We start from the raw sequence: 27,304 nt of genomic DNA on the forward strand, positions 1-27,304 counted from the left end.
GAAGTCCTCGAAAAATGGCCTTTTTTCATTTTTAAGAATTGCCCTAACTGCGGAAGGAATTTTTCTTGATAAAAATAATTTTCCTATATCATGAGCATTCTGGAAAAGAATATATTTGCGCAAAAATAAGAGAAAAAATTGGATATTTTCCCTCAGTTTTCACAATTCTAAATTTTTAGGAGGTGTCCAAAATTTTAAAAACATATGTGCAATCTTTGAGATAAAAGTCCAAGTTAAATGATTATTTTTTGAAAATCAGAAATGTTATTTTTTATTTAAGAGATTTATATAGTATCTCCAAAAATAAAGCTTTGTTTATTTCGAACAGATTTTTTTTTCAGGCAACTGTGAACGTTTATAGTTAATTTCCGATACAGTCCTTATGGAGCTCACCACGCCACTATTTTGGTTATTTAAAAAATCTCCCGAAACAGGTATCTTCCCCAAATCATGGAAAAGCTCTTTTTTGGTACCTATTTTCAAATCTGGCAAAAAATTTGACATACGTAATTACCGTGGAATTGCCATTATCTCGTGCATTCCTAAATTATTCGAAGCAATAATCAATAAAAATATATTTGCTCAAATTAAGAATAGAATAACGCACATGCAACATGGATTCTATAAAGGGCGCTCAACCGCTACAAATTTATTGGAATTCATTAACTTTTCATTGACTGCAATGGATAATGGCAATCAGGTAGAAGCTCTTTACACTGACTTTAGCAAGGCATTCGACCGCATTGATATTCCTCTTCAAATTGCAAAAAATGGGTATAGAACCCCGACTTCTTAAACGGCTTGAATCGTACCTTACAAACCGCCAACAAATAATAAAAGTCAAAGGAAAAACATCACATCCCATTCAAGTCACTTCAGGAGTGCCTCAAGGTTCCCATCTGGGCCCTCTTTTGTTTATTCTTTACATTAACCTTCATCCAGCCAACGTACATTTTCCACCTTCGAAAAAGCACAAAAGTGGTTAAAACTTTTTTGTTTTTCGATGGATTTTGATGAAATTTTCACAACTTCCCGAAAAACTCTTCTAGTTTATGATGCCGGGGACATGGGGGCCTGGTCCACATGGTTCCGGAGTTATTCCGGATTGTCTTGGGGTACCAAAATTGGCCACATACTTTGCGCAACGTATATCTCAAGATCCTGATGAGGTAGAAGTATAGTGTCTTCGGCAAATTTGTTCAGCAGGTTAAGAACTTCCTGGCAACGGCAACTTTGGTTCGCGATTCGGCCGCTAGGCGGCGCCAGTGTCAAAAATGTTCAAATCCTCGTATCTCAGAAACCTGATAAGATAGAATGATGCTGTCTTCGCCAAAATTCTTCAGCAAGCTCAGAACTATCTGAAGTAAAGTCTTTGGCTTGGGATTTATCCGCTAGGTGGCGCATTATGTCTGAAAAATTCAAACTCGTATATCTCGATACCCGAATGAGGTACAAGCATGCCGTTTTCAGCAAAGTTGTTCAGCAGGCTAAGAACTAACTGGCAACGGCGACTTTGGTTCGCGATTTGGCCACTAGGTGGCGCCAGTGTCAAAATTGTTCAAATCCTCATATCTCAGAAACCTGATAAGATATAATGATGCTGTCTTCAGCAAAATTCTTCAGCAAACTCAGAACTATCTGTTAGTAAAGTCTTTGGTTTGAGAATCATCCGCTAGGTGGCGCCAGGGTAAAAAATCTTCAAACATTTATATCTCAGAATCCTGATAAGATAGAATGATTACCGTCTTCAACAAAGTTCTTCAGCAAGCTAAAGACTGTCTGAGTCTTTGATTCGTGATTTATGCGCTAGGTTATTCGCTACACCGTCTTTGACCTCTTGCAGACAAATTTTGTCACACCACAATATTACTCCGTTTTTTCTTCCGGGAATGTCTCCGGGAATTTCTACTGGAACTCTTCCGGCAATTTTCCAGGAATTTCTCCGGGAATTTCTCTACGAATCCCTTTGGAAATATCTCCGGGAATTCTTCCGGAATTTTTTCCAGGATTTTCTCTAGGACCAGCATCAGGAACTCCTGCGGAAATTCCTTCAGGAATTCCTTCAGTAATATCCCCAGGAATTCTTCTGGGAATTTCTCCAGGAGTTCTCCTGGAATTCCTCTGGATTTCCTCAGAGAATTTTCCCAGGAATACCTCCATGAGTTCCTCTGGGAATTACTCCATGAATTGCTCCGGGATTTTCCTCAGGAATTCTTTCAAGAATTTCTCTAGGATGAATTTCTCAGAGAATTTTTCTAGGAGTTCCGGGAATTCCTTCGAGAATTCCTTCGGTAATTTCTTCAGGAGATCCCCCAGGAATTGCTTCGGAAATTTCTTCAAAAATTGTCCGGGAAACCTTCCAGAAATTCTCCCAGAAATTCCTCCGGGAATTTCTTCAGGAGAACATCCGGTTTAAAAAAAAATCCACTCTGATTTTTTTTTCTCGGAAGTCTGCCTTCAGGAAGTCTTCCGTGATTTTTTTTTTTCAGAAAACCCTCTGAGAATTTCTCCAGCATTTCCTCTGGGAATTTCTCCAGGAATTCCTCTGGGAATTTCTCTAGGAATTCCTCCTTTGTTTTCTCCGGGAATTTCGCCGGGAGTTTCTCCGGGAATTCCTTCGGGAATGTCTCTGGAAATTCTCCCTGTAATTTCTACAGGAATTCCACTAGGAATTTCTTCAGGAAATCCTTTCAAAATTTTTGGATTTTTGGAATTCCACTAGGAATTTCTTTACGACTCCTTCAAGGAAATTTCTCCGGGAATTCTTTTTAGACTCCCATCAGCAATTCCTCCACTGATTCCCTCAGCAATTTCTCCAGGAATTTTCCGGGATTATTTCCAGGAATTCTTTCCGGTATTTCTCCAGGAGTTATCCCGGAGATTCCTCCAGGAATTCCCTCAGGGAATTCCTCCAGAAATTCTTCCAGAAATTTCCTTCGGGGAATCCCCCAGGAAGGAGGATTCCCTTAAGAGTTTTCCAGAGGAATTACTGGAGAAATTATCGGAGGAATACCTAGAGAAATTGCCTGAGGAATTTCTGGAAGAAATCGTAGAGGGATTATCAGAGGAATACTTGGTGAAATTACCAGAGGGTTTCCTGAAAAATCCCGAAGATTTCCTTTAAAAATTCCCGGTGGAATTTCAGAAGAGTCCCCGGAGGAATTCCTGAAAGAGTTCCCGAAGGATTTTCTGGTAGATTTCAAAGAAAAATTTGCAAAACCATCCCTGGAGGATTTTCTGCAGAAAATCCCGGAGACATTCTCGGAGGAATTCCTGGAGCAATTCCTGAAGGAATTACAGGATGAATTCCTGGAGGTATTCGTAAAGGAAGTCATAGAGGAATTCTCGAGGGTTTTGTGAAAAAAAATCACGGAAGACTTCCTAAAGACATTCCTGGAAAAATTCCCAGAGGTTGTTCTTGAAAACTCCCTGATATATTCCTGGAGAAACTCCTGGAAAAAATCCCAGAGAAATTCCTAGAGAAATTCTTGGAAGAATTCCTATAGAACATCCCGGAGGAATTCCTGGAAAAATTCTCGGAGGCACTCATGGAAGAATTCCTGGAGAAATTCTCAGTGAAATTTCCGGAGAAAATCTTGGAAAAAAATTCGGAGGAATTCCTGGAAAAATTCCCAGAAGAATTCCTGCAGAAATTGCCGAAGGAACTCCTGAAGGAGATCCTGATAGGAGTCCTAGATGAAATCCTGGGGAAATTTCCGGAGGAATCCCCGGAGAAATTCCTGGATGATTTCCTAGAGAATTTCCCGGAAGAACTTCTGGAGGATTTCCTGAAGAAATTACTGGAGGAAGTTCTTGAGGAATTCCCAGTGAAATTTTTGGATGAACTCCCAGTGGAATTCCCGAGAAATTCCTGGAAAAATTCCCGGAAGAGTTCCTTTAGAAATACCCGGAGACCTTCCCGGAAGAAAAAAACGGAGCAAAAGAAGCAATATTGTAGTGCGACAAAACTTTTCTGCAGGGGTTCAAAGACGGTGTTAAAGTATTGCCTCTTGTACCACCGTACTCGATCGTCTACTATCCTGCCAAATGACTCTTAGCCTGCTGAACAACCAGATACGTCTTACTTCCTTTTAACTTTCGGAACAATTTGCTGCACGTTTTCCGTTTTTTTAAATAAAATTGTTTGAATGTATTGATTGCTGGTGCCACCTAGCGTCGCCATTGCCGGATAGATCTTAACCTGCCGAACAATTTTATAGAAAACGCCATGCTTTTAGCTTATTACAGAGATACACGTGTTTAAATATTATACACAAGGTGCCACCTAGCGAATAAATCACGAATCAAAGACTCAACTATCAGACAGTTTTTAGCTTGCTGATGAACTTTGTTGAAGACGGCATCATTCTATCTATATACTATAAGTTTGAAGATTTTTTACCCTGGTGCTTTTCCGAAGGTGGAAAATGTACGTTGGCTGGATGAAGGTTAACGACATTTCCTTCATCCTGAAGAAAACAAAAGTGCTTATTTATGCCGACGATATGAAACTATATATGGAAATAAGGAATCAAGAAGACATCAACATATTTCAGAATGAAATTCGCATATTCCACACATGGTGTTCGAAAAACCTACTACAATTAAACATCAAAAAGTGTAATTTAATATCATTCAGCAGAAAACGAAACACACTAAACATATCAATTTCCTTAGGAGATCAGTATGTGGAAGAATGTAGTAGAGTTAGGGATTTAGGAGTAATCTTAGATTCTAAACTTAATTTCAATGACCACTACAATACCATTATACATAGGGCAAATAACATGCTTGGCTTCATAAAACGCTTTAGCTTTAATTTTGACGACCCCTACACAATAAAAACATTATATGTTGCCTATGTTAGGTCAATTCAGGAATATTAAAACGTTGTCTGGTCCCCATTTTGAAGTAAGCATATCGATCGAATAGAATCAGTACAAAAGCAATTTCTAATATATGCTCTTCGAAAATTAGGTTGGACTACATTTCCTCTTCCATCTTATGAAGCGCGCTGTAGGCTTATCAATATTCAAACACTGAAACAGCGTCGTGAAACTGCAATGGTTTTATTTGTTAACGACATCGTTTCGCAGCGAATTGATTCAACTGAAATTTTATCAAAATTAACCCTTTATAAGGCAGTGGCAACTATATTGCCACCTTATACACATATTTTTTTCTGTTCGTTTAGAAAATTTTTACAACTTCTGTTTTAACTGATGGACACATTAGGCCTTTGTGAACACTCATGATTTTTTTGAGCCATAACAAATATGAATGGGCTTTTTTAGAACAAAATGTGTCTCCAAAAACATACTTTTTTGAGTGCATGAAGGTTTATAAGCTCGAAATTCTGTTATGGTGAGCGAATTGAAAATCGAATGATGGGGAATGAAAGGCCTATGTTCCTTTTATTTGTGGACACAATTTCAACTTGATTGCTTCATTATTATTAGAAACTCAGCCTTTTGAAAAAATGTACTATAATAAATGGGCATGTACTAAAATTGCTATAACGTCCAAAATAATTTACCAATCGAGTTCAAATCCACACAAGTAACTCATGAATATTAGGGCAATAACCTGTCAAAAAATCAGCATGATTAATTTACGCATCACAAAATAACAACATTTTAAACTTTGTTAACAAAAAGTTGAAATTTAGACCAATTTTTTCATACAAAATCGACCATCGAATTTTTTGAAAATAAAAACGTTTTTGTTCATTACACCACATGTATTTTATATTCCAATGTAGAACGAGTGAATTCCGTGCCTGGTTCTCTCGGCCTTATAAAGGGTTAAACTTTCACATACCCTCACGGCAATTGCGAAATCGACACTTGTTTAAAACTACCCATAGTCGCACAAACTATGCCAAAAATGAACCATTGAATCAAATCATGAACATTTATAATCAACACTGTGAAACTATTGACTTAACTATGTCGCGGCATAATTTAAAGAAATATTTTAACACTATAAGAAATAACATCAGTAGTAGTACTTAAAATATTTAAAAAGCACAAATTATACACACATCCACCAGCATACACTATTTATATATTTTCTTATATGTATTTTATTAACAATATGTACCGTAAACCGGGGTCAAATTGATCTTCGGGTCGAAATTGATCAGACGTTTTTCGGTTAGATATAGCATACTTTAAATAGTTTCCCTGCAAATATCGTTTTGTACTCGATTCCTACAGCACGATTCATTTGAAGAAACTATGAAAAGTATGCCCAATCTTACTGAATGTACTAGTCTACGTTGTTTGACGAAACTGAATAAATAAATAAGTAGCATTCCTCGTCTTCGGCGATGGTGATGCAAATGGGCATCATTCCCGCAATAACACATACTGCCTCCGTCGAAATGGTTCTGTACGCGCTGGCGACCCGAGTGGCCATGAGTCGGAATGCGCTGTCTAGCGCTCTTCGATTCCGCTTCGTACTCAGTGCTTCAGCCCATGCTGGGGCACCATACCTGAGTATTGAGCCTGCTACGATCGCCAGAAGACGCCTCTTAATACTTCGTGGTCTCCCGACGTTCGGCATGATCGTCGCTATAGCATTGACAGCCTTCGCCGCCTTTCCGCAGGCGTAGTCGACGTGCTCCTTGAAGTTAAGTCTATCATCGACCATCACTCCTAGATGCTTCAAAGCTCGTTTCGATGTGATTACGTGCTCTCCGACTACGATCTCCATCGTTTGGGCTGCTTTACAGTTGCTGACCAGAAGCACCTCCGTTTTGTGATGAGCAATCTGTAGCTTGACCCCAGTCAAGCTTGACAGGTCTTGACAGCCCCTCTCACTTTCGGCGTATTCTGTCAACCTGTTAAGGATGACCTTCTCTAACAGTTTTCCTAGGGTATCCAGCAGGCAGATCGGTCTATACGATCCTGGGTCCCCCGGCGGCTTTCCTGGTTTCGGTAGAAGCATCAACTTTTGAACCTTCCAACCGTCTGGGAAGTAGCCTTCATCCAGGCATTTTTGGAGCACCATCCTGATCATGTCCGGAAACGCCAATATCGCCGTTCTAACTGCTACGTTCGGGATCCCATCCGGACCGGGAGCTTTCCCGATCTTAAGCCCCTTCGCAATTACCAGCAACTCTGCATTGGATACCCGAGCACCTTCGTTGGGTTCTTCTGCATTCTCTGCGTATGGTGTGGGCGGCCAAAACGTTGGGCCATGGTGCGGAAAAAGACCTTCCACAATCCTCCTTAGTTTGTCCGCTTGGTACTGCTGGACCTTTGAGCTTCGATACCACGATTCGGTACGCGTTGCCCCAGCGTTGGCGTCGGCTTCTCGACACAACTCTTTGTAGCAGTTCGACTTACTCAGCCTTATCTCGCGTTTAAGAGCGGCTCGAGCTCCCCGAAAAACGGTTCGCCTTGCTTCTCTCTCAGCTTCATTTCTGGCCCTCTGGAAGCGTCTCCTAGCACGGAGGCAAGCAGCACGGAGGGTACTGATCGTCGCGTTCCACCAATACGCTGGCCGTCTTCTGTTTCTGGGCTCTATCTTCCTCGGCATTGCTATGTCGCATGTCGTAACAATCGCTTCCGTTAGTTCACCTGCATCAAGGGTTGCACCGCCGTATGACCGCAGCGCCTCGACAAAGACTTCCTTGTCGAAGTCTTTTGTCTTCCACCTTCGTTCGCATGTTCGCGTTCTCCTCGTCGAAGTAGAGGCTCGCCGGCCAATGCTGTAGAGGATCGCCTGGTGATCACTGTTGGAATATTCCTCGCTGACTCTCCAGTTCATGTCTTCCGTAAGCGACGGACTACAGAACGTTACATTGATGATGGATTCACGGCCGTCTCTGCGGAATGTGCTAACCATACCATCGTTGCAAAGCCTCACATCCAGCTTCGCCAGGGCTTCCAGTAGGCTGTACCCCCTAGCATTGGTGAGCCTACTACCCCATTCCACGGCCCAGGCGTTGAAATCTCCTCCGATGACTACCGGCTTCCGCCTGACCAGCGTGTCCGTGAGTGCATCCAATATCCTGTTGTACTCTTCATCTGACCACCTTGGAGATGGCCCAGGCCGGAACTCCGTATCTAAGTATCGAAGAGGATACTCCCGCCAGAAGACGTCTGCTGCTGCTGCTCGGTCCACCGATGTTCGGCATAATCCTGGATACAGCATTAACAACTTTCGCTGCCTTCTCACAGGCATAGTCGACGTGGCAGTTGAAATTCAATCGGTCGTTCACCATCACGCCCAGGTGTTTTAACGCACGCTTTGACGGGATAACCTGTCCGCCGAAGTTTACTTCGGCCCGTTGAACTGCTTTACAGTTGCTGACTAGCACTACCTGTGTCTTATGGTGAGCCAACCGCAGCTTTACTTCACTCTTCCAGGCCTCGATGGAACCGATCGTCTTCGCCGTCAGCATCTCTACTTCTTCCATTGTCTCACCGGTTATCGAAAGGACAACGTCATCCGCGAAACCGACGATCTCGACTCCTCCGGGTAGTTCAAGTCTTAACACTCCGTCATACATAATATTCCACAACGTTGGACCGAGTATGGAGCCCTGTGGCACACCCGCCGTGACTCTAACCGATCTCTGACCCTGGTTTGTCTCGTAGACCAAGACTCGATTCTGGAAGTAGCTTTTCAGAACCTTTCATAGATAGTCAGGGACCCTCATGTTGTGTAGTGCAGTGGCGATGGCTTCCCAGCTGGCGCTATTGAATGCGTTCTTCACGTCTATAGCTACCACGGCGCAGTAACGATTACAGTGCCGATTCGTTCGTTGGCTGCTCGTTAGATGGGCTGTCTCGATGGTTGGATGTTCACTGGTTGGGGCGAAACCCAACTAAAAGCACTGTCAATGTCAAAATCGATGTCAAAATGAGTTTGACGTCTGACCGCCGTCGCATCGCACCTCTTATATACAGGAGGTTTGTGCAAGTCTGCGAGTGTTTCGTGACGTATTTCTCGTCACTTGCGTGTGTCTAGAGCATTTTGATCAGTTGTCAGTTGCCCCAACGAACGAACACGATTCGCTAATCGGGGTGCAGTCGTGACCCAACCAGCGAATCCAGACTGTACCTCTTCTCTTCTGCTTTGAAGCTTTCTTCGCATTCGCAATGACTGTCCGGATTGCATCCACAGTCGACTTCCCTTTCCGAAACCCGAACCCGATTAGAAAGTCCGCTCTCGCTTTCCGTACACTTTATCAGCCTGTTCATGATGATTTTCTCCCGGAGTTTGCCAAGCGTATCCAGCAGGCATATCGGTCGATACGATGCTGGGTCTCCTGGCGGCTTGCCAGGCTTTGGCAGCAACACCAGCTTCTGGATCTCCCAAATGTCTGGGAAGTAGCTATCCACCAGACATTTCTGTATCGTTATCCTGAACATGTCCGGAAACGCTTCGATCGCCGCTTTCAATGCCATGTTGGGGATACCATCTGGACCAGGGGATTTCTTCACTTTTAGTCCTTTGGCTATTGTAAGGAGTTCCTCGTTAGACACCCGGTTTGCGCCGGCAGCTACTTCCACCCCGTCGACGTACGGCGTAGGTGGCCATGTGGTTAAACCGTGATTCGGAAAGAGGCCGTTCACAATTACCTCCAGCTTTCCAGGGCACATTTCAGCTGGTGTAGCTGGGTCCTTGATCTTCGCCATCACGATGCGATAAGCTTGTCCCCAGGGATTGGCGTCTGCTTCTCTGCACAGCTCCTTGAAGCAATTGGCCTTGCTCAGAGCAATCTCCCGCTTGAAAGCGGCCCTGGCCTCGCGGAAAATCACCTTGCGTTCCTCTCTGCTCGCTTCGGATCTTGCTCTTTGAAATCGTCTTCTAGCTTTAAGGCAGGCAGCACGCAGGGTGCTGAGCGTTTCATTCCACCAGTATGCTGGACGCCGGCGGTTATTCGGTACGAGTTTCCTGGGCATAGTAACATCACATGCCCTCGCTACTGCTTCCGTTAGTTCCACAGCGGTCATAGCGGGAGTGTCGTTGTCTGTCCGAAGTGCCTCGACAAAAAGCTCCTTGTCGAACTGCTTCGTTTTCCACTTCCTTTCGCAGGTCCTCCGGGTGCTCGGCAGAGCGGAGATCCGCCGACCGACGCTGTAGTGGATGGACTGATGGTCACTGTGCGTGTATTCTTCGCTTACTCTCCAGTTCATGTTGTTCATCAGCGACGGGCTGCAGAACGTCACATCAATAATGGATTCTCGTCCGTCCTTACGGAATGTACTCACAGAGCCTTCATTGCACACATTCACATTCAGCTTCGCTAAGGCTTCCAGCAGACAGTAACCCCTTGCGTTGGTCAGCCTACTTCCCCACTCCACCGCCCAAGCGTTGAAGTCCCCGCCGATAACAACCGGCGCACGTCCTATCAACTTATCAGTTAGTAGATCCAACATCCGATTGTATTGCTCAGGGGTCCACTACTTCTTGAATGGGAAACCCGCCTGTAACTTGGATTGCCGCTATCCTTGCTTTATCCGCCACCCAGTTACCGTTATCGATAGGAACTCGGTACGGCTCTGCAATTATTGCGACGTCGCACTTGGTTTCCGTTGTCGACTGCCACAACAGTTGCTGTGCTGCATCGCAATGATTAAGATTCACTTGCGTTATCTCCATCATTGTCATTGTTGACCTGCCTTCGCCTTCTTGTACATCGGGCATTTGAAGCCACCCGTCGAATGATCGTTTCCGTCCTCCGGTTTGCAGAACATACAGCTCGGATGCTTCGTGCAGTCACGAGCAACGTGACCACTTGCGCCGCATCTCCAGCACAATGTGGACCTGTCAGGGCCCTTGCAGCTTCTCGCCTGGTGACCGAACTCTATACACCGGAAGCATCTCTCCATCTGCTTAGCATTTCGAGGAGTGACTCTCAGAGTGCCCACCGCCCAACCGACTTTTATCTTGCCGATCTCCACCAGCTTGTTTGCAGCGTCAACCGGTAAGCGAATCGCCGCCGTCTGGGTGCCTCCAAACGCTTTCCTTAACCGAATTTGCACCGGAACATTCAGCTTACACTGCTCGGTTAGGGCAAATCTCAGTTCCTTTTCTGTCGTGACCGCATCCAGATTCCTGCACTCGATCACCGCCTCCTGTGAAAGAGCCCTGACATTTGCATCGCTGCCCAGGGATTTCGCGACGAGTTCCCGGTAATCCAGGCTCTTAACAGCTGGATCTTTCTTTAGCTCGAAGATCATCTCGCCTTTCTGCGTGCGCTGTGTCTTAACCACGTTCTCGCCCAACTCCTTAAGGTCCGGATCCTCCCTCACCTTCCTGAGAAGCGCAGCGTACGTTGTCTTGTCGCTCGCTTCTACAATGAGGGCATCTGCTCTGCTTTTCCTCCTAGATGGCTGAAGTTTCTCTTTCTTTTCCGGTTCCGTCTTCCTTTCTATTTTTTCCTTTCGCTTTTTCTTCTTAGCTCGCTGGATTTCAACGGTGCGCCATCCACTGTCTCTTCCATCGTTTCTCTGATTGTCGACGCGCGACTGATCGTTCTTCTGCTTCTTCGGGACTTCCTCGTCTCCAGGCGTGTCCCTACCTCTTTTCTCCGAGCGGTGACTCTTAGGCGTCTCCCGAGTTTCCGCCGTAGCTCTTCCTGCAGCTTCCGTTACAGCCTTTTCAGCTGTTTCAGCTCTCAATCTGAGTGCCTTTTGCTCTCGTTCGGCAGCTATAACAGCAGATTTGATGTTCGTCACCATCTGCTTAATTTTCAGGTGCACGTTGTGTCTGTCCTTCACAAACTTGTACAGTTCGTTCACCTTCTTCCTCACCTCACCCAGACCCGACTCTTGAGCAGCACTGCTCTTCGGCGTCGGTGTGAACACTCGCTGGATCGAAGACCCTAGCTCCTGTTGGTTTCCTTGGAGCTCGCTTCGGATTGTGCTACTGGTAGCGATCGCTGCGGTTTCCAGCGGTGTCACTGGTGATCTCTGCATCCTCTCGCTTCTTCGGAACGCGTTCGCGTCCTCCTCGACTTCGATATTCGTTAGATTCTCCATTTTGTTGGTTCCCCACTCCGGGCCGCTATCTCCACTCGTTGTAGTAGTCGCCTATGATCCCTTGGTTATCTTTGCAAAGCAGGGAGGCCAAGCGAGGGTTGAACGCGTACCTTCATGGGGTACGTGTCCAGAGCCGGATCAGCGTAGGTCAGGAATGTTCCATCTGAGCCTACTACCCACCTTTGTTGGTGCGAGTATTGAACGTACCTGGAGGCCTGCCAAGGTTTTACCGGGACGGAGGCAAACGTACTGCTAGCCCGCTCGCCGTTTCAAGTAGTTGTCACCCTTCCTTACTCAGGGAACAGAACAGCACGAATGTCAGCCCATCGTCGCCATCCGATCCATAATCCGTAGTCCGTTGTCGTTTGCATTTACCAGTATGCCATAATCAGGATGTTACTGACATCGATCCTGATGTGCCGGTTGGCAATCCGGGTGTTTGAGCTGTGTGTGTGTGTGTGTGTGTGTGTGTGTGTGTGTGTGTGTGTGTGTGTGTGTGTGTGTGTGTGTGTGTGTGTGTGTGTGTGTATGTGTGTGTGTGTGTGTGTGTGTGTGTGTGTGTGTGTGTGTGTGTGTGTGTGTGTGTGTGTGTGTGTGTGTGTGTGTGTGTGTGTGTGTGTGTGTGTTTTTTCCTCCCTACCTCCCAAGCAGAGAAAACCGATTGGAAAAAACTCTGCTACACCTTGATGCCTCGATCCCCCTGGTACCACTGATATGCGACTGCTTCAGGGGGGGCAATGCGCTCATGCGCTCTTCTGCTACTGTGCTCATGCACTTTTTGTCGCTCCTAATCTGTACTCATACACGTCTCGTATTTTGCTTACTCCGGTTGGTGTTGGCTCGCCATTAAGCGGACAACATGCTTAGTTTCAAATTTGTTATTCTACACGTTCTAATGTTAGTACCTAACATATCGCCATTCAGCGACACATAGGTACAACATACACACAATTTGTTATTCTAATACCACGCAAGGCATTCGGATCCTACTAACTTGCTCCGAACGGTGTCCTCCCCGTGCCGCCGTTGTGCCATTTAGCACTCGCTTTTCGCGCACGACTCGTGTAGTCCCCGACGGTGGATCTACCCTACGCCGACAGAGTTCCCCGGCAGTGGAACATCTTCCGAAACAGGTGCCGAGGTCTCTCCTGCGATTCCGGTTGGAGACTGGCTTCCGGTTCACAGGCGCCCCGACGACCAAATTCCGGTGCTTCTTCGCGATAGACTCGGTCTAGTCCCCGGCGGTGGACCTAGCCTACCTCCGACGGAGAAAAACCCCGGCGGTGGAAGTTCTCCCGATACCGATGTTTCTATCCCGACCAGTAAGGTGCCGAAGTCGGTCCGGCGATTCCGGTTGGTGGTGGACTTCCGGTTCACCGGCGCTCCGACGACCAAAAACCGGTACCACGTTACGGACGACTCAGTGATGTCCCCGGCGGTGGATCATGCCTACCCGGATCGCGTTCCGCCGCTCTCTGATCTTCGCGCCACTTCCTCTGCAGCGCGGACAGCACCCTCGTTACTGCTCTGTCGACAGCGTTCCACGTGTTTTCATCGCGACACATCTCTTCGACAATGTTGTCGACTGTCACTCCGCGCAGCAAGACGCGAATTTCTTCGAACCTGGGGCATTCGAAAACGACATGTTCCGGTGTCTCCTCCACGTTAACACACCTCGGGCAAAAGGGCGAAAGAGCGTGCCCAAACCGGTGCAGGTACTTCCTGAAGCAGCCATGGCCGGACAGGAACTGCGTCAGATGGAAGTTCACCTCCCCATGCTTCCTATTCACCCACGCTGACACGCTAGGGATAAGTCGGTGAGTCCACCTGCCATTCGCCGAATTGTCCCACTCTTGCTGCCACTTAGCCAACGAGTTCGCTCTGACGATATCTCTTACGCTCCTGGTACTTCTGCGATGGTAGCATTCCACGTCTTCGGCGATGGTGATGCAAATTGGCATCATTCCCGCGATAACACATACTGCCTCCGTCGAAATGGTTCTGTACGCGCTGGCGACCCGAGTGGCCATGAGTCGGAATGCGCTGTCTAGCGCTCTTCTATTCCGCTTCGTACTCAGTGCTTCAGCCCATGCTGGGGCACCATACCTGAGTATTGAGCCTGCTACGCTCGCCAGAAGACGCCTCTTACTACTTCGTGGTCCCCCGACGTTCGGCATTATCGTCGCTATAGCATTGACAGCCTTCGCCGCCTTTCCGCAGGCGTAGTCGACGTGCTCCTTGAAGTTAAGTCGATCATCGATCATCACTCCTAGATGCTTCAAAGCTTGTTTCGATGTGATTACGTGCTCTCCGACTACGATCTCCATCGTTTGGGCTGCTTTACAGTTGCTGACCAGAAGCACCTCCGTTTTGTGATGGGCAATCTGTACCCGAATAAAAAATACAGTAGAAAAACCGAATGTTGTATTGTAACAGTACTATTTAGAACCATATTGTTACAATAAACACCACTGTAAAAATAAAAAATACAAAAACAATAAGATGTAATGTAGACACCATACAGTGAATTGTAAATAAGATTTTTACAATATACTATACGGGTTGTTAAGTATCGTAACAATATAAAAAAATATTTTTCTCCATATATATTTTTTTACAAAACTATACATTTTATTGTAAATGAATTGTTTGAAATACTGATACGTGGGCTTTAATATACCGTACATTGTATGGTACACGTATGGTTTCAAACAATAAAATGTACCGTAAATATATTGTTTTTAATTGTAATTTCACTACTGGTTATAAATTTAATCATGGTTTTGGAATGATTCTCTTTTGTTATGTTGTATTGTTTTACATTAGGCAGCGTCCATTTATTACGTAACGCTAAAATCGAACTTTTTCGACCCCCCTCCCCCCTCCGTAACGCTTTTTTGTATGAAACCCCGAAAATTTTTGTATGGGCCGTAACGCTTGGCCGTACTCCCCCCCTCCCCCTAGAGCGTTACGTAATTTGTGGACGGCGCCTTAGATAAACCATATAATGTTATATTATCTCGTCAAGTTCCTTCGATAATGGCAGTTCTAGCCAAACTAACCTAAACTTGTCTAAGTCTGAGTAGCCTCTGATTGCATTAACAGTTGAAGCTTAGGCTCCCATGTCCCACCAGCCAAATAACTGGGTTTTGCAAACTAAGCATTATTTGTGGCTACACTTTGAGCGAAAAAATGGAACTATGCCTAGCGCGCTAAGTGTTATTAGACCACTAATGTAGTTGCATGAAGTGGGTGACGAGGTACATAAGTATCATTACAGCGTGCTTAACCGTTATTGCAATATTGAGGCTCCAGTTTGACTGAACTATGAAATATGTACATAACAACTCATGAGAAAACTGTCAAGTTCGATTCAACTATAAGTTAGGTTAAAAAGCGAAGACGAACTTATATCACAAGTCGTTTCAGTGTCCAGTCCAGTCCTTATGTTAAAAATGTCAAAGATAAATCGCATTTAATTCGGTTGTTGTACAAGGCAATTTCACATGAGAGAAGAAGAGAAAGAATAGTGTTGAACTCATCCACTGATTTACGGTAATCTGGCCTGCGTCTTTCTGGGTTGACCTACATTCGTATTCCTCTCATCGCACTCTACATACCTAGCCCACCATATCTCTTGGATATGCAGTCCTTAGGACACCTGGCTTACCACTTTATTTAAACATTTTATTGACTTTAAATAGATGTTTCAACTTATTCACTTTTTCCTCTTTCATTTCCTTTGCAACAAAAATGTCACGAACATCAACAAAACAAAGCACGGAATAAATCATAAACTGAATAAATAATTAAAAATGCGCGGAAAAAGATTGTTTCAGAATAGTAAATGGTTCAAACGTAAGAAAAACAGTATAATATATTGTTACATAAAGATCGGATGTAAATGTATAGTAGCTACCAAAGTGCAAAGCATTTAGCGAACCATTCCATTACAATACACTATATTGTAGCTGGTACACTGTATGGTACAGGAATGGTTTTCACCAAATACCCTATGGTTAGTTTTTATCCGGGTAGCTTGACCCCAGTCATCCATCTTTCAACAGTGGACATTGATTCCGTCGCCAGCATTTCAACTTCTTCAAGAGTCTCTCCCATTACCGTCAACACGACGTCATCTGCGAAGCCCACAATGACGACTCCTTTGGGAAGTTTTTACGACAGTACGCCGTTGTGCATGGCATTCCAGAGCGTTGGGCCTAGTATGGACCCTTGTGGAACACCTGCCGTTACTTCTATAGACCTCTGCCCTTCGTTGGTCTCGTACACCAGTACTCTGTTCTGGAAGTAGCTCCGTAAAATCTGGCACAGATAATCGGGAACCCGCATACTGTGTAGCGCTACGGCGATAGCCTCCCAGCTGGCACTGTTAAACGCATTTTTGACGTCTATCGTTACCACAGCGCAGAATCGGTCACCTCTCCGTTTTTTCTTGGACGCCTTCTGGGCATTCTCGATGACTACCCGAATCGCATCCACCATCGATTTTCCCTTACGGAATCCGAATTGCATCGCTGACAGTCCCCTCTCACTTTCGGCGTATTCTGTCAACCTGTTAAGGATGACCTTCTCTAACAGTTTTCCTAGGGTATCCAGCAGGCAGATCGGTCCATACGATCCTGGGTCCCCCAGCGGCTTTCCTGGTTTCGGTAGAAGCACCAACTTTTGAACCTTCCAACCGTCTGGGAAGTAGCCTTCATCCAGGCATTTTTGGAGCACCATCCTGATCATGTCCGGAAACGCCAATATCGCCGTTCTAACTGCTACGTTCGGGATCCCATCCGGACCGGGAGCTTTCCCGATCTTGAGCCCCTTCGCAATTACCAGCAACTCTGCATTGGATATCCGAGCACCTTCGTTGGGTTCTTCTGCATTCTCTGCGTATGGTGTGGGCGGCCAAAACGTTGGGCCATGGTGCGGAAAAAGACCTTCCACGATCCTCCTTAGTTTGTCCGGGCACATTTCCACGGTTACTGCTGGACCTTTGAGCTTCGATACCACGATTCGGTACGCGTTGCCCCAGGGGTTGGCGTCGGCTTCTCGACACAACTCTTTGTAGCAGTTCGACTTACTCAGCCTTATCTCGCGTTTAAGAGCGGCTCGAGCTCCCCGAAAAACGGTTCGCCTTGCTTCTCTCTCAGCTTCATTTCTGGCCCTCTGGAAGCGTCTCCTAGCACGGAGGCAAGCAGCATGGAGGGTACTGATCGTCGCGTTCCACCAATACGCTGGCCGTCTTCTGTTTCTGGGCTCTATCTTCCTCGGCATTGCTATGTCGCATGCCGTAACAATCGCTTCCGTTAGTTCACCTGCATCAAGGGTTGCACCGCCGTATGGCCGCAGCGCCTCGACAAAGACTTCCTTGTCGAAGTCTTTTGTCTTCCACCTTCGTTCGCATGTTCGCATTCTCCTCGTCGAAGTAGAGGCTCGCCGGCCAATGCTGTAGAGGATCGCCTGGTGATCACTGTTGGAATATTCCTCGCTGACTCTCCAGTTCATGTCTTCCGTAAGCGACGGACTACAGAACGTAACATCGATTATGGATTCACGGCCGTCTCTGCGGAATGTGCTGGCCATACCATCGTTGCAAAGCCTCACATCCAGCTTCGCCAGGGCTTCCAGTAGGCTGTATCCCCTAGCATTGGTGAGCCTACTACCCCATTCCACGGCCCAGGCGTTGAAATCTCCTCCGATGACTACCGGCTTCCGCCCGACCAGCGTGTCCGTGAGTGCATCCAACATCCTGTTGTACTCTTCATCTGACCACCTTGGAGGTGCATAGCAACTGCAAACGAAGATTCCATTAATTTTGGCAACCACAAAGCCTTCGTATGAACACTCGATCACTTCTTGAATGGGGAATCTACCCATCACCTGTATGGCCGCTATCTGGGATCTGTCCGTCACCCAATTGCCGTTCTCAGGAGGAACCCGATACGGCTCTGCGATGATTGGAACATCGCACTTAGTCTCTGTTGTCGACTGCCACAACAGTTGCTGTGCGACGTCGCAGTGATTGAGGTTGATTTGGGTTATCTCAATCATTGTTGACCTGCCATCGCCTTTTTATAGGCCGGGCACTTAAAGCCTCCCGTCTTATGGTCGTTTCCATCCTCCGGCTTACACAGCATGCACTTGGGTTGGCTCGTGCAGTCCCGAGCAACGTGGACGTTTCCACCGCAACTCCAGCATCGTCCGGACCTGTCGGGGCCCTTGCAATTTCTCGCCTGATGACCAAACTCATGCATTTAAAGCATCGCTCCATTTGTTTGGTAGCTCGGGGAGCCAGTCGCAACGAGCACTCCGCCCATCGAATTTTTACCTTGCCAGTTGCTACCAGCTTATTGGCAATATCCACAGGCAATCGGATTGCCGCCGTCTGAGTGCCTCCATACGACTTCCTTATCCGAATCACCATCGGTCCTTCGACGTTGCACTGCTCCTTCAATGCGCGTTTCAGATCATCTTCTGTCGTGATCTCGTCCAGATTCTTGACTTCAACCACCGCCTCCTGTGATAAGGCTCTCACATTGGCCTCGTTCTCCAGGGATTTGGCAACGAGCTCCCTGAACGCCGAGCTCTTAACCGTCGGATCCTTCTTGAGCTCGAACAGCATCTCTCCTTTTTGGGTGCGTCCGGTCTTCACTACGTTTTCGCCCAACACCTTCAACTCCGGGTCCTCCTGCAGTTTCCTAAGCAGAGCAGCGTACGTCGTCTTGTCCTTCGCCTCGACGATCAATGCATCGCCCTTCTTCCTCTCCCTAGGAGGCCGGTGGGTTTCTTTCTTCTTCTGTTCCTTCTTCTTTTCTTCTTTCTCCTTTCGCTTTTTCTTCTTCTTCGCCTGCCGGTTCTCCACAGTGCGCCATCCATCATCACTCCGATTGCTGGCACGCTCCCGTTCGCTTCTCTGTTTCTTCGGGACTTCCTCTTCTCCTGGCGTGTCCCTGCCTCGTTTCTCTGAGCGAGTACTCCGGTGGCTCCTCGGCGTCTCCATGTTTTCAGCCGTAGGTCTATCCGTGGCTTCCGCCAGAGACTTCTCGGCTGTTTCCACTCTCAGCTTGAGCGCCTTCTGATCGCGTTCCGCAACTGTAACGGCGGACTTGATGCTCGTCACTAGTTGCTTGATCTTCAGGTGAACGTTGTGCTTGTCTTTGACAAACTCGTACAACTCGTTCACCCTTCACCTCACTTCGAACAAGCTCGACTCTTGAGCTGTGCCGCTGTTCGAGTTCGGTGTAAGCACTCGCTGATTCAGGAATGCTAGCTCCCGTTGGCTTCCTTGAGACTCGCTCCGTATTGCGCTACTACTCGTTCTCGCAGCAGTTTCCAGCGGCGTCACTGGTGATCGCTGCATCACTCCACTTCTTCTAAACGCGTCCGCGTTCTCTCCAACTACTTCGGTATAATTTGATGTCTCCATTCTATTGGGTCCCCCCTCCGAGCCGCTATCTCCACCTGCTTTTGTGATCCCTTGATTGTCTATGAATCAGGGAGGCCAAGTGAGGGTTGAACACGTACCTTCATGGGGTCCGTGTCCAGAGCCAGATCAGCGCAAGTCGGGAGTGTTACATCCGAGCCTAGTACCCATCAAAAATGATGGACAGATGAAGAACGTATCCGGAGGCCTGCCAAGGTTTTACCGGGACGGAGGCAGACGCACCATTAGCCCGCTCGCCGTTTCAAGTAGTTGTCACCCTTCCTTACTCAGGGAGCAGAATGGCACGAATGTCAGCCCATCGTCGTCATCCTATCCGTAATCCGTAGTCCGTTGTCGTTTGCGTTGACCAGTATTCCATTATCAGGATGTTACTGGTATCAATCCTGATGTGCCGGTTGGTACTCCGAGTATTTGGGCTAAGGCACTTTGGAAGCGGTACCAGGTCGCTTGTACAGAGTTGCTTGCGGATGTGTGGCTTTTTATGGAGATCCAACAGAGCCCACTGTTGAAACCCCGCCACATCGTTCGGCCCCTGGACTCCTGTCCCTGCTGCCCCTTGTGTGTTTGTGTGTGTGTGTGTGTGTGTGTGTGTGTGTGTGTGTGTGTGTGTGTGTGTGTGTGTGTGTGTGTGTGTGTGTGTGTGTGTGTGTGTGTGTGTGTGTGTGTGTGTGTGTGTGTGTGTTTTTTTTTTTTCTTCTAAACCATAGGGGGATAAATCTGCTCATCAGACACCCTAACAGGAAGGTTAGGGTAGTGTGGGGATGAGGCCGTCTTCTACAATGCCGGTAGAAGCCAGGACTACTCTCTCCTCGACCCACTAAAACACTTTCCTATGATCGCCAAACCCTACGTCTCTCCGGAACCACCAAGAAGGTATTGCTTCAGAGAGGGGCTAGTGCATATCGCACCCTCAAGGTTAGCTGCCGTAGCCTAGCAGCAACGAACATCGATGACTCGCTCTGGAGAGTCCATCACGATAGCATGCTGGCGCTTAGCCAGTTTCCCGAGTGGTCCTCGCCACTCCCTTTGTCCTCGGAAGGCGGGTAGGGTCAACCCCGCCCGCGCCCTACTGCTGAGCGGACATCAAGAACTGATGCCCACATGCAACCCGATCTGACCTGCTGAAGGCAAGGGTATCACTACTCTTCAGGCCTTATCAGCTGCATCCGTAGGTTGCAGACAGCAGGGTCTCACCTACCCCGACCCTTGCCGGGGACCCCTTTCCAACCGCGGGCTCAGATCCAACCCAGTAGACTGACGCCACGACAGCACCGCTACCGGGACTTCCTCTCCGCGGCCACTTAATCGCTGTAAGGGTCGATCTCGACCGCAGGGCACCGGTATGACCTACGAAGCCGACTTCGAACCCCTGGACCACCTCTTGTACTGCATCTGGACTAGCCATTCTCCGAGTCCACGCGCCACCTCCTTTGTAGCTCCCAGACGATATGGGTGATAGCCGTTGAAACGGCATTCCAGCTTATCTCATCCCTACACATTCTCTGGACCAAGTTGTCCGGAGTTGTGTCCTCCCCGCATGTGGCAAGCATGCGGTCACGCATTGTGCGAAAACGCGGGCACACGAACAAAACGTGTTCCGCCGTTTCCTCTAAACCATTGCACACTGGGCATTCGGGAGAATCCGCATGCCCGAAACGGTGTAGATACTGTCGGAAGCAACCATGACCTGTAAGGACCTGTGTCAGGTGGAATGAAACTTCCCCATGGCGCCTATTAATCCAACTATCTACCCTCGGTATCAACCTATGGGTCCACCTTCCTTTGGTGGAACTGTCCCACGCGCGCTGCCATTTGACCATAGAGGCCATCCTGACAGTCTTGCGTATGCCTCTTGTGCCGCGCATTTCGAAGCACTCCATATCCTCACTGATAAGAATGCTGATGGGCACCATACCAGTAATGACACAGAGAGCGTCGTGCGACACGGTACGGTACGCGCTTGCAACCCTCAGACACATAAGCCTGTAAGTACTTTCCAGCTTCCGTCGGTAGCATTCAGTACTTAGCGCGGTACCCCACGCCGGGCCGCCATACCTAAGTATGGACGTAGCAACACTAGCCAGAAGCTGGCGCTTACTGGCGTACACCGCTGAGCTATTGGACATCATCCGGGACAGTGCCGCAATAGCTGTGGAGGCTCTTTTACAGGCATAATCGACGTGGCTACCGAAGGTGAGCTTATCGTCGATCATCACGCCCAAGTGCTTGACAGAGCGCTTCGACAGGATAGTGCACTCTCCTACCCTGATCTCCGTCTGCTGCGCCGACTGCATGTTGTTAACAACCGTCACCTCTGTCTTGTGGTGAGCCAGCTCCAATTTTCTGGACCGCATCCACGCCTCCACAACCTTGATCGAGTGGTCGGTAGTCAACTTCACCTCCTCGATCGTTTCACCGTAGACTTCGAGCGTAATATCGTCGGCAAATCCGACAATCACCACTCCCACTGGGTACTCTAACCTCAACACCTCGTCGTACATGACATTCCATAACACCGGACCCAGGATGGAACCTTGCGGGACTCCTGAGGTTATGTGAAAGCACTTCCGACCCACCTCCGTGTCGTAAACCAGTACGCGATTCTGGAAGTAGCTTCCGAGAATCTTGTACAAGTACTCCGGTATCCCCAGACGCAGGAGCGCATCGGCAATAGCAGCCCAACTGGCGCTATTAAATGCATTCCTTACATCCAGAGTCACTACCCCGCAGAAGCGAATTCCCCTCCTCTTAGGCTCGAGTGCTTTCTCGGCGGTTTTTGTAACCGACAAGATAGCGTCTACGGTGGACCTCCCCTTCCGGAAGCCATACTGGTTACTCGAGAGACCATTTACGCCCTCAGTGAACTTCAACATTCTATTGAGGATGATCTTTTCGAGCACCTTCCCCGCCGTGTCAATCAAGCATATTGGTCTATATGCCGACGGGTCTCCGGGTGGTTTCCCCGCCTTTGGCAATAGTACCAGGCTCTGCCTCTTCCAAGCTTCTGGGAAAACTCCCTCGTCCAGGCATTTCTGCATAGCAGACCTGAACATCTCGGGAGCTTCTGCAATAGCTACTTTTAAGGCCAGGTTCGGAACTCCGTCCGGACCTGGGGCCTTACCTACGCTAAGGGACTTAGCTATCCCCGCAAGTTCCACATCGGTGACCCTTTCCTCATCGCCAGCCCCAGTCCCCGGCTGTCCTACGAAAGGAGGCCAAGGACTAGGATCATGACGCGGAAAGAGTCCTCCAATGATCCCCTCCAACATCTCTGGAGATTGCTCTGTAGGAGCCATCACACCTCTCGTCTTGGCCATAACGATCCTGTAGGCATCACCCCACGGGTTCGTATTGGCACTCTGACAGAGACCCTCAAAGCAGGCCTTTTTGCTTGCTCTTATCTCGGTCTTGAGCGCGGCTTTTGCAGCGGCGAACACCACCCGCCGTTCGTTTCGCTCTTCCTCTGATCGTGCTCGCTGCATCCGCCGCCTAGCCCGTAGGCAGGCGCGGCGCAGGTCCGCAATCGCGTCGGTCCACCAGTAAGCCGGTGGCCTCCCATTTCTAGGGTGGACTCGCCTAGGCATGGTCGCATCACACGCACGTGAGAGCACCGCTACCAGCTCGTCGCCGTCTAAACCGAGTAAGTTTCGCTCACGGCGGAGCGCTTCCCTAAATACCTCTTCGTCGAAGTATGATGTCTTCCACCTACGAGGGCTTGGCCTTGGCCTAGCCGCCTCTTCTTCTATCCGCTGTCTGCTGTTGTTGTAGTCGATACTGTAGCGAACCGCCAGGTGGTCGCTGTGAGTGTAGCCATCATCTACTCTCCAGTTCGGACTACTTGTTAGGCCAGGACTACAAAAGGTCACGTCAATAATTGACTCCGCACCATTTCGACTATAGGTACTCTTGGTACCGACGTTAGCCAAGTCGACATCTAAGATGGCCAGTGATTCTAGCAGGATCTGACCCCGCTGGTTCGTGAAACGGCTTCCCCATTCCACAGCCCAGGCATTAAAGTCACCCGCTATTACCACCGGCCTTCGCCCTGTTAGCACGGTCGTTAAGCGGTCCAGCATTTGCGTGAACCGCTCGATCGGCCACCGCGGAGGCGCATAACAGCTACAGAAGAAGACCCCGTTTACTTTGGCGACCACGAAGCCCTCATAGGTAGTAGACACCAACTCCTGCACGGGGTATTTACCCGTCGTCCATATCGCCGCCATTTTCCTGGTCCCATCCGAGGCCCAGTTGCCGTTGCCGGCGGGTACTCGGTATGGGTCCGAAATGATGGCGATATCCGTCTCCCACTCAGAAACCGCCTGACAAAGCAGTTGCTGAGCCGCATCACAGTGGTTCAGGTTCAGCTGCGTTACCTGCACTGTGATTTGTTGTTCACTGCGGCTTTCTTAAAGGCCGGGCACCCTGGACCACCCATCGGATGTCTGTTTTTCGAGGTTTTCCCGGTACAGATCATGCAGATGGGCGGACTCGTGCAGCTTTGGGCCTTATGACCTTCAGCGCCGCATCGCCTACACAGTTTGCCCCTGTCGGGGCCTTTGCAGTCCCACGACTTGTGTCCTGGTTCCAGACACCTGAAGCAAACCTCAGGTGGCTCGTGGAATGTCAGGTGACATACACACCAGCCCACCTTAATACTCCCTACTTTAACAGACTTTTTAACATCCGCCACAGGTAGCTGAACCAGAGCTATCTGTGTCCCTGCTGGCCCCTTCCGCAGCCTGACGGCTGTGGCGGCCACCTGAACATCGCACTGTTGCCGCAGTGCCGTGACGAGCTCTTCCGCTTCGGTGATCTCGTCTAGGTCTTTGACCTTCAGAGTCGCCTCATGCGTAAGAGCCCTCACCTCCACTCCATCACCAAGGACCTCTTCTGCCAGCCTCTTGTAGGCGGCGCCCTTGTGATCCTTCTGGCGCTTAAGCTCCAGGATCATTTCGCCCGTACGAGTACGTCTGATACTGCGTACGTCGGCTCCAAGACCCTCAAGCTTGGCGTCGCACCTCATCGCCTTCAAGACGTCCGAGTATTTCGACTGTTCGGTCTTGATGACGATAGCGTCACCTTTTTCGCGCCTGGCACCTGCCTTCCTACGCCTTGGCTTGGCGACCTGCACTTCTGCCTGCGGATTCCCCTTCTTCTTCCTCTTCCGCTCTACCTTTGTCCAAGGAGGGTCCTCTCCTTGGATCGCCCTGCTCTGTGGCTGCTGAGGGCCCACCATTGGTCGCAACCCCTTGTTCCCATCATTCCGGGACGGGTCGGCCTTTTCAGGCCCACCCTTCCCAGCTTTCCGGGAACCCTGGCTGGGGTCCGACTTTCCAGCGTTACCACCGGCTTTCGGGGTTATTATACGCCTGGCCTTGCGGGCGCCGCCAGACAGCTCCTCACCTGACGGCTGCCTCGCCCGCTTCTGCGAATGCTTGTCGCTTTTGTCGCGAGCATTCGCTTCCACTTTCTTCGGACTACCTGCGAAGGAGAAGGCCTCCGTTTGTGTAAACTTAGACGCTTTCTCCTTTGCGGGTTCCGCCGCTGCTGCAGCCAGCAACGCGACCGCGTGCTCCTGCTTGGCCTCATCGACAGTCGCTCTAAGCCGAAGCAAGGCCGTTTTCAGGTCCTTGCTTATATTCGACTTAGTTGTCGCGAAGTCGATAATTTTGCCAAGCTGCTGCTCAGCTACCTCCAATGCGGGCCGTCCTTTTCCTGCTACTTGGCTGATGGCCCTCAGCAACCATGCTCCGTCCATGACCTCCGCCGGCTGGCTTGCCGTGGAGTGGACAGGAGCTCCCACGCTCGAGCTGCGTAAGCAGCTTCCAGCACCTGACTCCTCGCTTCTCCTTGTTGGAGACCGCATCAGCCCGCTTCTTGCGAAGGGGTTGATCGCACCACTACTACCTGCTACACCTTGTTTTTGAATTTGTTTGTTAGTACTCATATTTAATTCCCACACGCAAGCACGCAAGCGGGGGGGTGCGTCAGGCCCCAGGACATCCGTCCCTGCTGCCCCCCGTGTGTGTGTGTGTGTGTGTGTGTGTGTGTGTGTGTGTGTGTGTGTGTGTGTGTGTGTGTGTGTGTGTGTGTGTGTGTGTGTGTGTGTGTGTGTGTGTGTGTGTGTGTGTGTGTGTGTGTGTGTGTGTGTGTGTGTGTGTGTGTGTGTGTGTGTGTGTGTGTGTGTGTGTGTGTGTGTGTGTGTGTGTGTGTGTGTGTGTGTGTGTGTGTGTGTGTGTTTTTTTTTTATTCTAGGAGTCCAAAAATCTTCAAAAGACGCTGTGTGGGATTCGAATGTGCGCCTACCCACTAAAAACACTCTCCTAGTTCACCTCCACCTTAAATTCCCCTCCGGTACCACCATGCAGTATTTCTTCGGAGGGGAGGCGTTATGTGCCTTGTGCACCATCACCAATTTGTTATTCTACGCTGTTATTGTTAAAATTTTCTATGCTCTTTCGCTACCTCCATGCTAAGCCATTTAGCTCTTGTTGTTAATTTGTTGGGTTTCGCCAATCAGCAAGCAACATGCGTCATGCTGAACCATTTAGCTCCTGTTAGTAATTTGTTAATTTCCTACATTTTTCGCCATTCATCGCAGACCCGCCCGGAGGCAGACATCTTCTACGTGACACAGACATCTTCTGTGTGTGTGTGTTTGTGTGTGTGTGTTTTTTTTTTCCTCCCAACCTCCCAAGCAGAGAAAACCGATTGGAAAAACTCTGCTACACCTTGACGCCTCGATCCCCCTGGTACCACTGATATGCGACTGCTTCAGGGGGGGCAATGCGCTCATGCGCTCTTCTGCTATTGTGCTCATGCACTTTTTGTCGCTTCTAAATTTGTTATTCTAGTCATTCTCGTTTTCGTACCTAACCTATCGCCATTCAGCGACACATTTAGTACAAACATACACCAAATTTGTTATTCTAAAATTAAATTTGTTATTCTAGTCGTTCTCGTGTTCGTACCTAACCTATCGCCATTCAGCGACACAGTTAGCACAAACACACACCAAATTTGTTATTCTAATACCACCAGCAAGTACTTCGGATCATACTGAGTTTCTCCGAGGAACGGTGCCGTTTTAGCACTCCAGTTTTTCGCGCACGACTCGGATAGTCCCCGACGGTGGATCTACCCTACGCCGACAAAGACTTCCCCGGCAGTGGAACATCTTCCGAAACCGTTTCTTCCCGGACAGGTGCCGAGGTCTCTCCTGCGATTCCGGTTGGAGACTGGCTTCCGGTTCACAGGCGCCCCGACGACCAAGTTCCGGTGCTTCTCCGCGATATACTCGGTCTAGTCCCCGGCGGTGGACGGACCTAGCCTACTCCGACAGAGAAAGACCCCGACGGTGGAAGTTCTCTCGACACCGATGTTTTCATCCCGACCAGTAAGGTGCCGAAGTCGACCCGGCGATTCCGGTTGGTGGTAGACTTCCGGTTCACCGGCGCTCCGACGACCAAAAACCGGTACTACGCAACGGACGACTCAGTCATGTCCCCGGCGGTGGATCAAGCCTACTCCGATCGCGTTCCGGCGCTCTCTGGTCTTCGCGCCACTTCCTTTGCAGCGCGGACAGCATCCTCGTTACTGCTCTGTCGACAGCGTTCCACGTAGCTTCGTCGCGACACATTTCTTCGACAATGTTGTCGACTGTCCTTACCTTACCGGTCAGGCTAAGGCCGGGGTGGCCTCTGCTGTACATAGTAGCCGCCTCCATTCCACTCGGTCCATGGCTGTTTGCCTCCAGTTCCGCACTCTGCGTAGGGTCCGCAGATCGTCCTCCACTTGGTCGACCCACCTAGCTCGCTGCGCTCCACGTCTTCTTGTACCGGTCGGA

General features: G+C 48.8%; 1 protein-coding gene across 1 annotated transcript in view; it reads left to right on the forward strand.

Annotated features, from left to right (window-relative positions):
• The window catches only part of LOC109416672 (transmembrane and coiled-coil domains protein 2), a 510,917-nt gene that overhangs the window by 464,415 nt on the left and 19,198 nt on the right, over positions 1–27,304 (forward strand). The gene's annotated exons all lie outside the window — the stretch shown is intronic.

Source organism: Aedes albopictus, chromosome 2, assembly GCF_035046485.1.
Source record: "Aedes albopictus strain Foshan chromosome 2, AalbF5, whole genome shotgun sequence".
NCBI classification, from domain to species: Eukaryota; Metazoa; Arthropoda; class Insecta; order Diptera; family Culicidae; genus Aedes; species Aedes albopictus.